The sequence below is a fragment of the Anomaloglossus baeobatrachus genome, chromosome 7, assembly GCF_048569485.1.
Source record: "Anomaloglossus baeobatrachus isolate aAnoBae1 chromosome 7, aAnoBae1.hap1, whole genome shotgun sequence".
NCBI lineage: Eukaryota > Metazoa > Chordata > Amphibia > Anura > Aromobatidae > Anomaloglossus > Anomaloglossus baeobatrachus.
In genome coordinates, this window is record NC_134359.1 from 260,054,421 (window position 1) to 260,069,716 (window position 15,296).

The window sequence follows — 15,296 nt, forward strand, 5'->3', positions numbered from 1 at the left end:
TTTTAAAGGGAGATAAATTGTCATAATTTAGAGATTTTAGGCTCTCAAGCATAAAGCCCTTCAATACAGTCCTAACCCATGAGAGGCAACCCTGACTCCACCGGTGGTGGCCTTAACTCGCTAAAGGCAGCCCTACCCCTATAAAGGCGGCCCAACCCCCACAGAGGCGGCCCATCCTCTACAGAGGCGGCCCTACCCCCATAGAGGCAGCCCTAAATCCACAGGTGGCAGGCCTTAACCCGCTAGAGGCAGGCTTACCCCCATATAGGCAGCTCTACCCCCATAGAGGCCACAGAGACTTCTCTTCCCCAATAGAGGCGGCCCTTCCCCCATAGATGCGGCCATAATGCCACCGGTGGCAGGCCTTAATCTGCTAACGGCAGCCCTACTGCCATAGAGGCGGCCCTTCGCCCATACAGGCAACCCTTCGCCCACAGAGGCGGCCCTTCCCCCATACAGGCGGCCATTCCCCTATAGAGGCGGCCCTTCCCCCATAGAGGCGGCCCTTCCCCCATAGAGGCGGCCCTTCCCCCATAGAGGCGGCCCTTCCCCCATAGAGGCGGCCCTTCCCCCATAGAGGCGGCCCTACCCCCATAGAGGCGGCCCTACCCCCATAGAGGCGGCCCTACCCCCATAGAGGCGGCCCTACCCCCATAGAGGCGGCCGTACCCACATAGAGGCGGCCCTACCCCCATAGAGGTTGTCCAGCCACCATAGAGGTGGCCATAGAGGCTTCCCTTCCCCAATAGAGGCAGCCCTTCCCCCACTGAGGTGGCCCTACCCTCTTACAGGCGGCCCTACCCTCTTACAGGCGACCCTACCCCCAAAGAAGCAGCTCTACCCCCACAGCTGCATCCGTATGCCCATAGAGGCAGCCCTACATCATTAGAGGTGGCCCTTCCCCCATACAGGTGTCCTTACCCCCAAAGAAGTGGCCCTACCCCCACAGAGGCGGCCCTACCTCAATAGAGGTGGCCATAGAGGCTTCCCTCCCCCATAGTGGTGGCCCTAACCCCATACAGGCGACCTTACCCCCATAGAGGCGGCTCTACCCCTACAGTGTCGGATCTACCTCCAGAGAGGCGGCCCTACCCCCACAGAGGCGACCCTACCCCCACAGAGGCGACCCTACGCACACAGAGGCGGCCCTACTCACACAGAGGCAACCCCACCTCCACAGAGGCAGCCCTACTCAGATACAGGAGGCTTAGTGTCTATCATGGTTATGTGGGGGTGTGCCTAACATGGTTATGTGGGGGGGTGTCTATCATGGTTATGTGAGGGGTGTCTATCATGGTTATGTGGGGGCGTGTTTATTATGGTTATGTGGGTGTGTGCCTAACATGATTATGTGGGGTCGTATCTAATATGGTTATGTGGGGGCGTGTCTATCATGGTAGTGTAGGGGCGTGGCTATCATGGTTATGGGGGGTCTAACATGGTTATGTGGGGGCGTGTTCAACATGGTTATGTGGGGGGGTCTAACATGGTTATGTGGGGGTGTGTCCAACATGGTTCTGTGGGGGGGTTTAACATGGTTATGTAAGGTCGTGTCTAACATGGTTATGTAGGGGAATGTCTAACATGATTATGAGGGCGTGTGTAGCATGACTATAAGGGTGTGTCTAACATGATTTTAAGGGGGCGTGTGTAACATGATTATGTGGGTCATCTTTAAATTACATGGTCATCTTTAAAGGGGTTGCCCAGCCTCTATACAAAATTGACAAGCGGCAGTGATGATTTAAAAATAATAATATGAGGCACATTTATCTGCCCTAGTGCCTGCACAGCCAACACAAGCCCCTGCAGTGGTCTGCAGCGGGATAACAAGCGATGACTTCCTGTTCTTTGGTCTCTTGACCACTGCAGCCAGAGACCTCAGGGGTCAGGTGACCAAAGAACAGGATGTCGTCACTTCCTGCCTAGACAGAGCCCGTGTAGAGGAGGCGGGTATACTATCATGTGTAGCGGCTGGACAATCCCTTTAATGCTGACTCCCTGGAAACAACCAAAATAACTAAAAGGAGATTTTTCAAATAACAGAACTAAAAACAATTTGCCGTTTGCGTCATTAAAGGATGAAAGAAAGATGTTGATAAATGACGTCCAGCGTACATATTCACATATTCACTGCTGGGAAAGGGTAATTATTGGGTAGAATCGCTGCATTACATATATTATCTGACTCTACTCCGGTCCTTTCCTGCTTTCTGTCATTAAAGGGGGGGGGGGGGTCATCAAAATTAATTAGGGCCATTATACAAAACAGAAATCAGTCTGAATTATGGCCTTTAACGATGGCAAATGCAAAATCAATAGGAATATCCTCAGCTCCACACTGTGTGATCAGACGTGAGACACATAGAAATGGAGAGAACGAGGGAGGCGCAACATACGGTATGTATAAAAAAGAATGAAAGCACCAGAAAAAGATAAAACACAAAAGAGAGGAAACCTGAAGTATTACTGGAAGAAAGGCACCTGGCACTAATACATTTGGCATAGTTTTTTTCACATTATCCTAAAGGTAGAAAATTAAATCCACACCTCTTATTATCAGGTGGTGTTTTTGATAAAATTTGTGACCCTTTTCTCGTGAAAAGCTCAATATATGTATCTAAGGGAATGTTCACATGTGGCCACGGGGGAACAAAATACAGAATTTTACACAATCCGCAGAAATATATCCGCCAAGGCATATAACTGTGGCACCTCCACCTTAGGAGTAAATATGTTTTGAGGAAACATACCCTAAAAACAGCTGACCACACCCCATCTAGTTAATCCACACCTACTTTTTCAACTTTTGGCAAGAAAGTCTCACAAGGAGGTTTTTGCAAGCTTCACCGACTGTCATGGTGGTGTCAGGAACCGTGGAAACTACAGATACTTGCACTCTGCCTTCTAACTCCTCTGATGTATGTTATCAATGCAGGGAGACTCGGGCGTCGACCCACAGACTTGTAGTTCATAGGCAGGTTAGCAAGAGTTAATCTCTATTGGGCTGCTTGTTAATCTCCTTAAGGCCGTGGTCACACTTGCGTGTGACTCGTGCGAGAATCGGATAGCACTGCCCGGACCGGCCGCGGCTCTCCTGACAGGATCGGGTCAGCATCATAGAAATACATACAGTGGAGCCGCTCCTGGCAGAAGAGAAGGCGGCCGGTCCGTGCAGTGCAATCCGATTCTCGCACGAGTCACACACAAGTGTGACCCCGGCCTTAGTCACATGCTATGGGAGAGCCAGTCATATTCACTCTCAGCTCCTATATATGTTGACTGAACACTTCCATTAGTGCCAGCTATAGTTTATCTATACTGGTCTGGAGAGGTGGTTTGATCCAGACTTAAGGCCCAGTCACACATAACGACTTACCAGCGATCCCAACAACGATACGACCTGATAAGGATCGTTGGTAAGTCGCTGGGAGGTCTCTGATGAGATGTCACACAGTCAGGCCTTACAAACGACGCAGTAGCGACCTGTATAACGATCTCGGCGGTCATTGGGACCCTGCCACACAGCGTCAAACAGCGATGGGTACTGCCCAGCAGGACATCACCTTTGAAGAAAATGGTCCGGACCATTCTGCAACGACCGGCGACCTCACAGCAGGGGCCTGATCGCTGGTAGATGTCACACATAATGAGATCGCTGGTGAGATTGTTGCTGCGTCACAGAAACTGTGACTCAGCAACAATCTCGTTAGCGATCTCGTTGTGTATGATGGGGCCTTTACTGGTAGTTGTTGTACATTATTGTTGTGAGCGGTTGTGGTGTTAACCCTTGTCCTTTTGTTGCTGCCTTACTTCTCTTGCTTTCCTTCTTAGTTTCTTACTGTTTGTTCCTGTGAATTTGTAGTGTCTGAGCTTCTGTTTTTCCCTGTCTCTCTACATCTGTTTCCATCGCACTCCTCCTCCTTCCTTGCCTGGATGGGGTAGGGAGAAGCCGCTCTGGTCAGGAGAATAGCCTGACTAAAGACTCAGGCCTCTCGACCATTAGGGGTAACACACGAGGACAGGGATAGTATAGGAGCCGCTGTCCCTTGCTATCCTACAGTCACATCGTGACATTATGGTACAAAAATCTGAAATTATGCCGTCATGGTTTGCCTCCCCGTCCACATGGCTAGGGGACGGAGCCTTCTCCCGGGCCTCACTTCCGGAGCCTGGATACCTTAAAAGCTGACATTTCCAGTGAACCAGCGCCGGCTATAAGCTTAGCGCTGCTTTGCCTGTGAGTGCTGGTCCCTGTAAGTGTGATCCTGATCCGTTCCCTCTCTGTGCCCTAAGCCTCTGTCTGTGTTCTGTCCCCTAGTCGTTCTGCCATGCCTCTGTCCCACCTCCTTCCTTCCCACAATAGCCCCGGTTGTTTCCCCCTCTACCTACCCACTCGGTTGTTTCCTCTGGTACTGACCTCGGCCTGATCTCGACTCCTCCTCTGCTAGTTCCTCCGTGCTAGTTCCTCCGGTCTTCCTGTTGCCCGTACTGTGTATGACCCGGACCCGTCTGACCATCCTCCGCATGCTCCACAGCTTCAGCTGTCCGTCTGATGCTAGCAGACACTGCATTAGCACACACTGGGAGTTGACCTCCTTGCTCATTCAGCTCCGTGTAGTGTCTTTCCCTTCAGGACTCCAGCTCCCCCTGCTGGCAGCCTGACATCTGCATTATTTGTTTTCACTTTTTCTAAGCTTCTGTGCAAACTGTGCTGTTTATCCCACTAAATATTACAATATGCCCTAAATATTATTTGGTATTATTATTATTGCACCATTTATTCCATGGCGCTTTACATGTGAAAAGGGGTATACATAACAGGGACAAGTACAATAGTCATGAACAATACAAGGCACAGACAGGTACAGGAGGAGAGAGGTCCCTGCCCATGAGGGCTCACAGTCTAATGCCGCATTATACACTGCTAAAGTACTTACAAATGTATTACTAATAGAGGAGAATATCTCATGGTTGCACCATATGGCGCCACTTGAAATAAATGTAATTCCGTAGTGGGAATTCTGTGCGTCACCATTAGACTCACCTTTACAAAAAAAATGACCAGTCGGACAGTCACTTTACATGCGGTCAGGGAGTAATAGTAATATTCAGTTCTGACATCCTTTCATCTGTACACCGGTACGAAGATCAAATGGGACTCATTATGACAGAGACAATATGGGGCTAAAGGTATCCTGATACCAATTAAGGAGATATGTTTTTCTCTTTTCCCTAAAGCTTGATATTCTCTAGAGAAGGGTGTTACCATTCTTGAACTACATTACTGCTTTCGAGGAAAACCTTGAGTAGCCCAGCGTAAAGACATAGAGCAAACAAAAAAGGGAAGGCATAAAAGAAATAGGAAAGAACAAAGAAGAGAAAGTCACAAAACAAGACAAAAGACAAAGGGAGGAAGCAAAAAGAGATGATAATGGGGAGACAAAAAAAAAAAGAAAGGATAAAAAAAAAGTTTAGGAAGGAAGTAAATAAAATATAGAACGAAGTAACAGACTGAAGACGGAAAAGATACACATAAAAGGTATTAGGGAGTGTACACACAGCGATTTTGTATGTGGATTTTAAGGCTATGTTCACACAGGGCTTTTTTGGTGCGTGTTTTTCTGACCAAAACCTGATCTTGTGGCAGGAAATCTCCTTTGAGTCATCTGCGTTTTTGGTGTGTTTTCTTGTGGTGGTTTTGCTCCAGATTTGGTGCATTTTTTTCTACAAAATGGGTTGTATCAATGAAAAAACTTTGCAAAAATGCTGCAAAGAATCGACATGCTCATTTCTTTGAAATCTGCAGCAAAAACGCAGGTATTTGACAAAACAGTCAGGAAAAAATCCACAGGTGTTTGTGTGTTTGTGAGTGTGTGCATGAGATTTCAGAAATCTCAGACTTTGCTGGGAATGTAAAAAGCAGCTTTTTTAGTAGCATGGATTTGCATAAAACCAACGCAAATATGCAGCTAAAAACGCACCAAAAAAGGCCTGTGTGAACATACCCTAAGGTGAATTTAGTTAAAACAACCACATAGAAAAAACCCTCAATATTAACAAAACTAGATAAGGCAAGATGGAAAGAGAGGGGGGGGGGGAGAGGAAAAGAGAGGAATGAAAGAGGGGGGAAAAGAGAGGAAAAAAAGTAAGAAAGAGGAACAGTGAGGGAAAGAGAAAGGGAAAGAGGGGGAAAGAGAGGGGGAAAGAGAGGGGGAAAGAGAGGGGGAAAGAGAGGGGGAAAGAGAGGGGGAAAGAGAGGGGGAAAGAGAGGGGGAAAGAGAGGGGGAAAGAGAGGGGGAAAGAGAGAGGGAAAGAGAGGGGGAAAGAGAGGGGGAAAGAGAGGGGGAAAGAGAGGGGGAAAGAGAGGGGGAAAGAGAGGGGGAAAGAGAGGGGGAAAGAGAGGGGGAAAGAGAGGGGGAAAGAGAGGGGGAAAGAGAGGGGGAAAGAGAGGGGGAAAGAGAGGGGGAAAGAAGGAAAGAGGGAGGGAAAGAGAGAGAGGGAAAGGGGGAAAGAGAGGGGGAAAAGAGAGGGGGAAAAGAGAGGGGGAAAAGAGAGGGGGAAAAGAGAGGGGGAAAAGAGAGGGGGAAAAGAGAGGGGGGAAAGAGAGGGGGGAAAGAGGGGGGAAAGAGGGGGGAAAGAGAGGGGGGAAAGAGAGGGGGGAAAGAGAGGGGGGAAAGAGAGGGGGGAAAGAGAGGGGGGAAAGAGAGGGGGGAAAGAGAGGGGGGAAAGAGAGGGGGGAAAGAGAGGGTGGAAAGAGAGGGGGGAAAGAGAGGGGGGAAAGAGAGGGGGGAAAGAGAGGGGGGAAAGAGAGGGGGGAAAGAGGGGGGGGAAAGAGGGGGGGGAAAGAGGGGGGGGAAAGAGGGGGGAAAGAGAGGGGGGAAAGAGAGGGGGGAAAGAGAGGGGGGAAAGAGAGGGGGGAAAGAGAGGGGGGAAAGAGAGGGGGGGAAAGAGAGGGAAAGAGGGAAAGAGAGAAAAAGAGAAAAAAATAGGAAAAGAGAAAGTAAGAAACAAAGAACAAAAGAAAGGAAAAAAGGAGAGAGAGAGAGGGAAAGAAAGAGAAAGAAAAGGAGAAAGAGAAAGAAAGAAAGAAAGAAGGAAAGAGAAAGAATGGAAGAAAAAGAGAAAGAAGGAAAGGAAGAAAGAAAGCTATGCACACAATTAAAATATAACATGAAAAAGAACAGGAAAAAATATATAGAAATGCAGAAATAAATGAAGGAGGGAAAAATATGGAAAATGTGGGGATTAAGGCTATGTGCGCACGTTGCGTACAAGCCCTGCAGATATTTCTGCAGCGATCTGAAGAGCACATGTGCGCTTTAGATCGCTGCAGAAATGTCCGTAGTGAGCGCCGATTCCATGCGCTCTGCCTGCAGCTCCTGCCATAGACAGAGCAGGAGCTGCCGGCAAAGCGCAGGAAAGAAGTGACATGTCACTTCTTTTTGCGCAGCGCTTCGGCAGTAGCCGAAGCGCTGCGCTCTTAGACGCCACGTGCGCACGGCCCCTGCACAATCTCCATAGACTGTGCAGGGGCCGCTGGACGCATGCAGTTACGCTGCGCTACAAAGCGCAGCGTAACTGCATGTTTTTACGCAACGTGCGCACATAGCCTAAAGGTGAATGTGAAGATAGATGGAGGATAAAGAATAAGAAGGATAGGAGTCAGAAAATGAGCTGGGAAAAGAGGCAATGGACTAGGGAAGAGAGGGAATAAGTAGACAAGATAAGAAATGAGCTCAGAGAAGGGGAATGAGCTTGTGGAAGAGAAATAGATGTAAAAACGATGGGATGTCGACAGGGTATACAAAGAGGAGCAGACAATGAATACGGGTAAATGGAATGAGTAGAAAACATGAGTGGGAGGAGAATGATTAAAAAAAATAGTAAACAGAAAAGATGATGGGAATGAGTAATGAAAAGAAAATTTACGAAAACATACCAGTGTTCATCGAGAGCCAAGTATCAAAGAAAAATATATGAAAAGATAAAATTACCATTACACAAAGATATTCATTATTGGCGAATAAAAAAATGCAAAAGTGCAAAAAAAAAAAAACATAACGGGAGCTATGAAATGCAAAAAAACCCCAATGCAAATGCAAGACAACAACTAAAAAACAACAAGTGCAAAATGTCACTAATGATGCGAAACCTCAGCCACAAAGGACACATTACAGACAAGGAATCCGAGACTTGGCTGAAACCTTGGCTGTCTCCAGGCAGCAGAGGAAGGGTTAACCATCGCCTTTAAAGGAAGCCCGTTCAGCAGCACTTCCACCAAACACAAATTAGAACAACCCTGGGAATCTATGAAGCACCAGTCTGTTGCCAAGGACATAAGGAATGAACTCCTCCACACTGCTCCTAAAAACGCAGTCATCGAGAAGGAGATGTCTCTATTCCAGCCGAATGTCCCACCAAGTTTTTTTCACGGCTACTGAATCATACAAATAGGTGACACCTCACCAACGTGCGTTAGAAGGCAGCGAGGAGCTGAGAGGGAGAACGCTCGACATTTATGCTCTGGGATGTCTTCTAAGGATCTTCTGGACTCTTGACAAGCAACCTAGGAGGAGATACAAGGCTGAAAGGTAAACGATCTACCCGATTTCTTGACATAGTGCCAGGGAAGGTCTTTTACGTGTAAGAAGGTAGCCCATCACCTTTTACTTGCCTCACTGTTTTTTATATTATATATCGGATCTCCTAGCCAAATGGCACCTTATCGGAAAGGAAGACATTAGGACAATTGACCATATCTCTAATTTGTGCAACAAGCTGTAGGATGAGCAGATTTAAGGTATAATATAAAAAAAGAAGGTCCAAAAATAGTATATAAACTTCTGCCTGCAGCCAATATTGTCCGAGAAGGTGTCTATTCTGGTTAATCCGGCTTCATTATGTATTGTCCGCAACCACTTATTATTCTACTTACAGCCCGGCTAATAATACAGCTGAGACGAAGTCTTGGGAGGAGAAGGTGCACCTCTAATTAAACATACAATCCAATAACGTAGAGAAAATGATTGCTCTTGGTCAATATCTTCAGCCTCCTTGGAGACATTACTTGTGATATACATTGTCTGGGGATTAGCTCTCTACATACAATAGTCATAAGACTCAAAGTGATCTGCAATCGAAATATGACCATGGGTTGGATAGATACTTGCATCATAATCAAGTCATCAATGACAATTAATTTATCTCTCCCTTATGCTTCCTTCCTGAGACAAAACTCAAAGCTTATTGATACTTGTGGCTTAATATGATCAATAGCGAAAGCTCGGAAATCTTGCTTTTGACCATAGATCTTCAGCAAAGTGTCCAGTGACCAGTAGAAGAAAGACCCTCAAACGAGATTTTCAGTAAGGTCCCCAGTGACCAGTAGAACAAAAACCCTCAATGAGATCTTCAGTAAGGTGTACAGTGACCAGTAAAAGAAATACCCTTAACGAGATCTTCAGTAAAGTGCCCAGTGACCAGTAAAAGAAAAACTCTCAACAAGATCTTCAGTAAGGTGCCCAGTGACCAGTAGAAGACCCTCAATGAGATCTTCAGGAAGGTGCCCAGTGACCAGTAGAAGACCCTCAATGAGATCTTCAGGAAGGTGCCCAGTGACCAGTAGAAGACCCTCAATGAGATCTTCAGTAAGGTGCCCAGTGACCAGTAGAACAAAAACCCTCAATAAGATCTTCAGTAAGGTCCCCAGTGACCAGTAGAAGAAAGACCCTTAACGAGATCTTCAGTAAGGTCCCCAGTGACCAGTAGAACAAAAAGCCTAAATGAGATCTTCAGTAAGGTGCCCAGTGACCAGTAGAAGAAAACCTCTCAAAGAGTCTACGGATAGAGTCTGCTTTAGAAATTAGATTATTAATCGCATCTGGGTAATGATCAAACTGTCTCAACCGATAGAAATCTAAACAAATCATCCAATTGTTTGGGACTGATACAAATTGGATTTGGAGCTCGTGAAATGTATCAGAAAGGACCACATCATTACCAAAGGTCAATTTTTATTTATTGACCAAGAATATTTCTGATAATGTTTTGTCTAATGGTTCCATCACCAAGAATCGTCAATTGTTGTACCGCTTGCCCAAGAACGACCAGGTAGGACATGTGGGGACTTGTGTTTCCAAAGCTGCTGCTATGCTACCTACTAATAGAGGTTAAGCTACTAAGAAACCATCCTTGAATGCAGCAACAAACATAACTCCATCCGTAAAGCTTTTTCATAACACAAATGTCTTATAATATTGGGTCAGGAGAGTGGCATTTAACCCAATATCGGCTTGATTGTGCCAGTCTTTACCATCTGTATCAACTGATGCATCTTACTTAGGCTGAGGTTATGCGGTGAGTTTGCCGGTGGCACCTGTTGCATGATTAAGTTTTGCATGGTACCACTGCTACATCATAAGTGAATGGGGGTGACATTGTAACCCTGAGGGCACTGTGATAAGCAAGTTGCAAAAATTCAGCGAGCTTGCTTATTGCATTATCGTATGACAGGTGTATGGCTAATGTTGATGTAGCCCCAACCTTTAAGGTATATATGAGCTTGAAGTCTGAATGTTGGCACCTTCCATCTGAACGTTGGCACCTTCCATCTGATTGTTGGAAACTCCACCTGATTGTTGGGACCTTACATTTGAATGTTGGGACCTTACATCCGAATGTTGGGACCTTCCATCTGAATGTTGGGACCTTACTTCTGAATGTTGGGACCTTCCATCTGAATGTTGGGATTTCTAATCTGAATTTTGGGACCTTCCCTCTGAACGTTAGCACCTTCCATCTGAATGTTCGCACCTTCCATCTGAATGTTGGGACCTCCATTCTGAATGTTGGGACCTCCACTCTGAATGTTGGGACCTCCAGTCTGAATGTTGGGACCTCCACTCTGAATGTTGGGACCTCCACTCTGAATGTTGGGACCTCCACTCTGAATGTTGGGACCTCCAATCTGAATGTGGGGACCTTACATCTCAATGTGAGGACCTTACATCTGAATGTTGGGACCTCCAATCTAAATGTTGGGACCTCCAATCTGAATGTTGGGACCTCCAATCTGAATGTTGGGACCTCCAATCTGAATGTTGGGACCTCCAATCTGAATGTTGGGACCTCCAATCTGAATGTTGGGACCTCCAATCTGAATGTTGGGACCTCCAATCTGAATGTTGGGACCTCCCATCTGAATGTTGGGACCTCCCATCTGAATGTTGGGACCTCCCATCTGAATGTTGGGACCTCCCATCTGAATGTTGGGACCTCACATCTGAATGTTGAGATCTGCAATCTGAATGTTGAGATCTCCAATCTGAATGTTGGGCCCTACAATGACCTGTAGAACAGGGGTCCCCGTGAGGAAATGAACTAGTAGTACACCTGAATGACTACTACTCCATTCAATGCCAGTGATGACCGTTACATCATTCCCATAGAAGTGAATGGAATAGTGTTCATGTTTTGCAAACTGCATTCTTGGGATTGGTGGGAACCCCAGCGATTATATGTATAAAATCTGGAGGTTGGTGAGAACAGAGCAGACGTTTTCCATTCCTGGATATCACATTACTTATAGCATGTCTATTCTATTTTATACACAGATTATTTAGGTGCCAAAAAACTTTGAGTATTTCTTCCAATTGATTGATGGCTTGATATTTCTATGTGACTATTACAGTGGATGATATTTATGCGGTTTATGTTAAATGCTGGACTTAGCTTGTTGGTGGAGATTATAGAACCGTTATGTTGTCCCCATAATTGATGGAATGTTTTGAATTCTTCTTTTTGGCACTTTCTCGTTTTGATTTGTGATCATTTTTTTGATATGATACTTTTTATATGCAGATGTGTGCTGCAGTTTTATATGTCTGTTATCTTTTTATTTTTCCATTCTATAATAATGAATGTTCTTTAGCAAATTAGCAGCACTCTACTAACCGTACTTATCTAGTTGTGCCCATGTTGTTTGGTATGTAGTGAGACAACTCCATTAATTATATCAGTATATCAGTTTCTGTAAAAGATAGGTGACAACTAATGATGAGAGAGCGTGTTTGGCACAGCTCGATACTCGATCACCAGGGTATTCAATACAGCTTGATGGTCAAATATCAGGGTGCTCAGCACAGCTCAATATTCGATCATCAGGGTGCTCGGCACAGCTTGATATTCGATCAAAAGGGTGCTTGGCACAGCTCGATACTTGATAATCAGAGTGGTCGACACAGCTCGATACTCGATCAAGAGGGTGCTCGGCACAGCTCGATACTCGATAATCAGTTACGGCGTAGCTCGATGCTAATCATCGTTCATCAGGGTGCTCAGCACAACTCGATACTCGATCATCAGGGTTATCGGCACAGCTCGATACTCGATCATGAGGGTGCTCGGCACAGCTCGATAATCAGTGTCGGCGTAGCTCGATGCTCAATCATCGTTCATCAGGGTGCTCAGCACAACTCGATCATCAGGGTTATCGGCACAGCGCGATACCCGATAATCACAGTGCTCGGCACAGCTCTAAACGCGATCTTCAAGGTGTTTGGCACAGCTTGATACTTACGATCATCCGTGTGCTTGGCACAGCTCGATACTCGATAATCAATTTGCTCGCCACAGCTCGATAATCGATCATCAGAGTGCTTGATACTCGATCATAAGGAGCTTGGCACAGTTCGATTCTCATCATCAGGGTACTCGAGAACCTCGGTAATTGATCGAGTATCTTGCGAGTGTTCGAGTCCCTGCCAGGAGGGAGGGACAAAGAGACACAGAATTTTTCCATCTTCCGGTAACATTTTCGGGTTTCTCATCGACTTCGATCATGCTCAGTACTCGAGTCGAGCCCGGCCGTGCGTCCCACCTGCTCGATTTAACTTATGAGCACGTGAGTATTTTAGCGCTTGCTCATTACTAGTGACAACCAATATGTCCACCATGGAGTTTTACCCATGTCCATGCTCTTCACCGCCAAATCGGCAGTGATAAAAACCCCCAATTCCAAACTGGGCAGTTACCTGAGCCCATCGGGTTTGCAGAGACATGATAATCTGGGTAAATATAAACTACAGGTATTAAACTAAACTTGGTAGAAAGGGAATCTACTGTGCCGACTAAATTGGAGCCTTCACTAGATGTAACTCAGGCCTACGGGGCTGTGTGCATTGAATTTGTCTTCACAGAGGTTGGCATACATTGGTTTCCCTGCAGTCCTATGTAATAACTAGCTGTTCTCTGCCAGCTAACTCTCAGTTCAAGGGTATACAGCTCTCCTCCCCAAGGGTATACAGCTCACCTACCTGGTATATATCTCCCCCAAAGGTATACAGCTGTCCTCCCCACCAAGGGTAAACAGCTCCCTTCTCCCCAAGGGTATACAACTTCCCTCCCACCAAGGGTATACAGCTTCCCCCCAAGGGTATACAGGTTCCCTCCCCCCAAGGGTATACAGCTCTCTTCCCCCACAAGGGTATACAGTTCCCCTCCCTGGTATACAGCTCTCCCCCCAAGGGTATACAGCTCTCCCTCCCAAAGGTATACAGCTCACCTCCCTGGTATACAGCTCCCCCAAAGGTATACAGCTGTCCTCCCCCCAAGGGTATACAGCTGTCCTTCCCCACAGGTCATCTGACTTCTCAATGGTCTCTGACTTCGTAATGGTCAGGCAATAAGACGTGAACACACATGAAATTAGGTAGCAGCACCAAATTTTTAATCAAGTGGCTACCGGGCTCATGGGATTTGTCCAGTCCTGGTCTACATAAATATTTCTATGGACAAGTATGAAGATGGATAGTGATATATGGAGATAACGTGAGGCATCTTCTCCTCTTACAGTCGCATTTTATCATTTCTAATACATTGAACTCTGCCTGCTAATCTACCAATTACGTCTGATAATGGAAAAAGAATTTCTGGTTAATGTATGAACCCTGGCTTACATCCATGATCCTCAGCCAGACATCATATACACATCTGATTGTGATCGCTCCAATTAGGTCAGACAAACTGCGTGTGTAATACAGCCATCCTGGGAAGATATCGTTATTCCCTTGCATCGAAAAGGGCGAATTCCACTGTGAATATTAGGAGAATATTTCCAACACTGCATATGTCAGACCCGTAGTCGCAGTCAATTTTGTTAAATCTCATCCAAATTACGGCTATTGTAAAAGACAGCGGCTTTTCTATCCAGAAGAACAATATCCTACCGTTCTCAGTTTACAGCTTCTATGCAGACTAATGTGTCTCCATAGTAACAAGCTTCTAACAAACAGGTTCTGTAGTCATACTCGCTGCCATTCATCCTCCACTTGCTGCATTTATACTGTACATTCCATAAATTTTAGGCTGAATCAAAGTTTATTGATTTTGCTAAAGTGTGAAAACACAAATCGTTTTGTTGTCATTGGACATAAAGGGGTTGTTCACTACCTGGAGAACAATTTGTCAATCAGTATGATTCCCCCCAAGTAAAATAATAATACCTATACCCAGCTTCCGGAGGTGTCGGCACTAGTTCTCCCAGGAGTCCCATGACATTATTATGTCACACCATCCCTACGGCCACTTGATCTGTATAGGGAAGTTGCTGTTAGACACTTTAAAGGGGTTGTCAACTACTCAGACAACCCCTTCTTAATCCCGATGTTTCCCCTCCAGTTACTGCGTGTTTCCAGCAGTTTCAGCTCTGGCTCTCCCAGGGCTTACGTGACATTATTATGTCATTCGATGCCTGCAACCACTTCACTGTCCCCATGTAGTTGACATCCAGAGGGGTTGGAGAGGGCAGCCACAGCTCTGACTTTCTCCAAATGTCAATTCCATGGGGGCAGTGAAGTGGCCGCAGGGATCGCATGATATAATAATGTCACGTGAGCCCTGGGACAGTAACTGGAGATTAAGAAGGGGTTGTCCAAGTAGTGGACAACCCCTTTAAAGTGTCTAACAGCAACTTCCCTTGACAGATACATGAACAGCTGCCAAGCGTTGGACCAACACACATCTAAGATGGGCAGTGGTTAGTGGTTAGCACTGTTGCTTTGCAACGGTGGGTTTACATTTCACCACAGACCACATCTGCAAGGAGTTTGTATGTTCTCTCCGCATTTGCGTGGGTTTCCTCCAGATTCTCTGGTTTCTTTCCACACTCCAAAGACATACCGATGGGGGACCTTAGATTGTGAGTCCCAATGGGGACAGCGATGCTGAAATCTGTATAGCACTATGGACTTAATAAAGCTATATAAGTAAATAAAAAATGCATGGGCTACTATAGG

At 46.1% G+C, this 15,296-nt stretch overlaps 2 protein-coding genes across 5 annotated transcripts in view; one reads left to right on the plus strand and one right to left on the minus strand.

The window, feature by feature from the left end:
* CHLSN (cholesin) overlaps window positions 1-15,296 on the minus strand; it is a 420,909-nt gene that overhangs the window by 291,027 nt on the left and 114,586 nt on the right. The gene's annotated exons all lie outside the window — the stretch shown is intronic.
* The window catches only part of GPER1 (G protein-coupled estrogen receptor 1), a 42,267-nt gene continuing 35,235 nt past the window's right edge, over window positions 8,265-15,296 (plus strand). Inside the window, exon 1 of one of the 2 annotated variants that reach the window (XM_075319191.1) lies at window positions 8,265-8,594. The gene's annotated coding sequence lies outside the window, so the exon portion shown is untranslated. Of the gene's footprint in view, window positions 8,595-9,842; window positions 10,114-15,296 lie in introns of those variants that run through there. The other variant, XM_075319192.1, reaches the window with a different exon arrangement.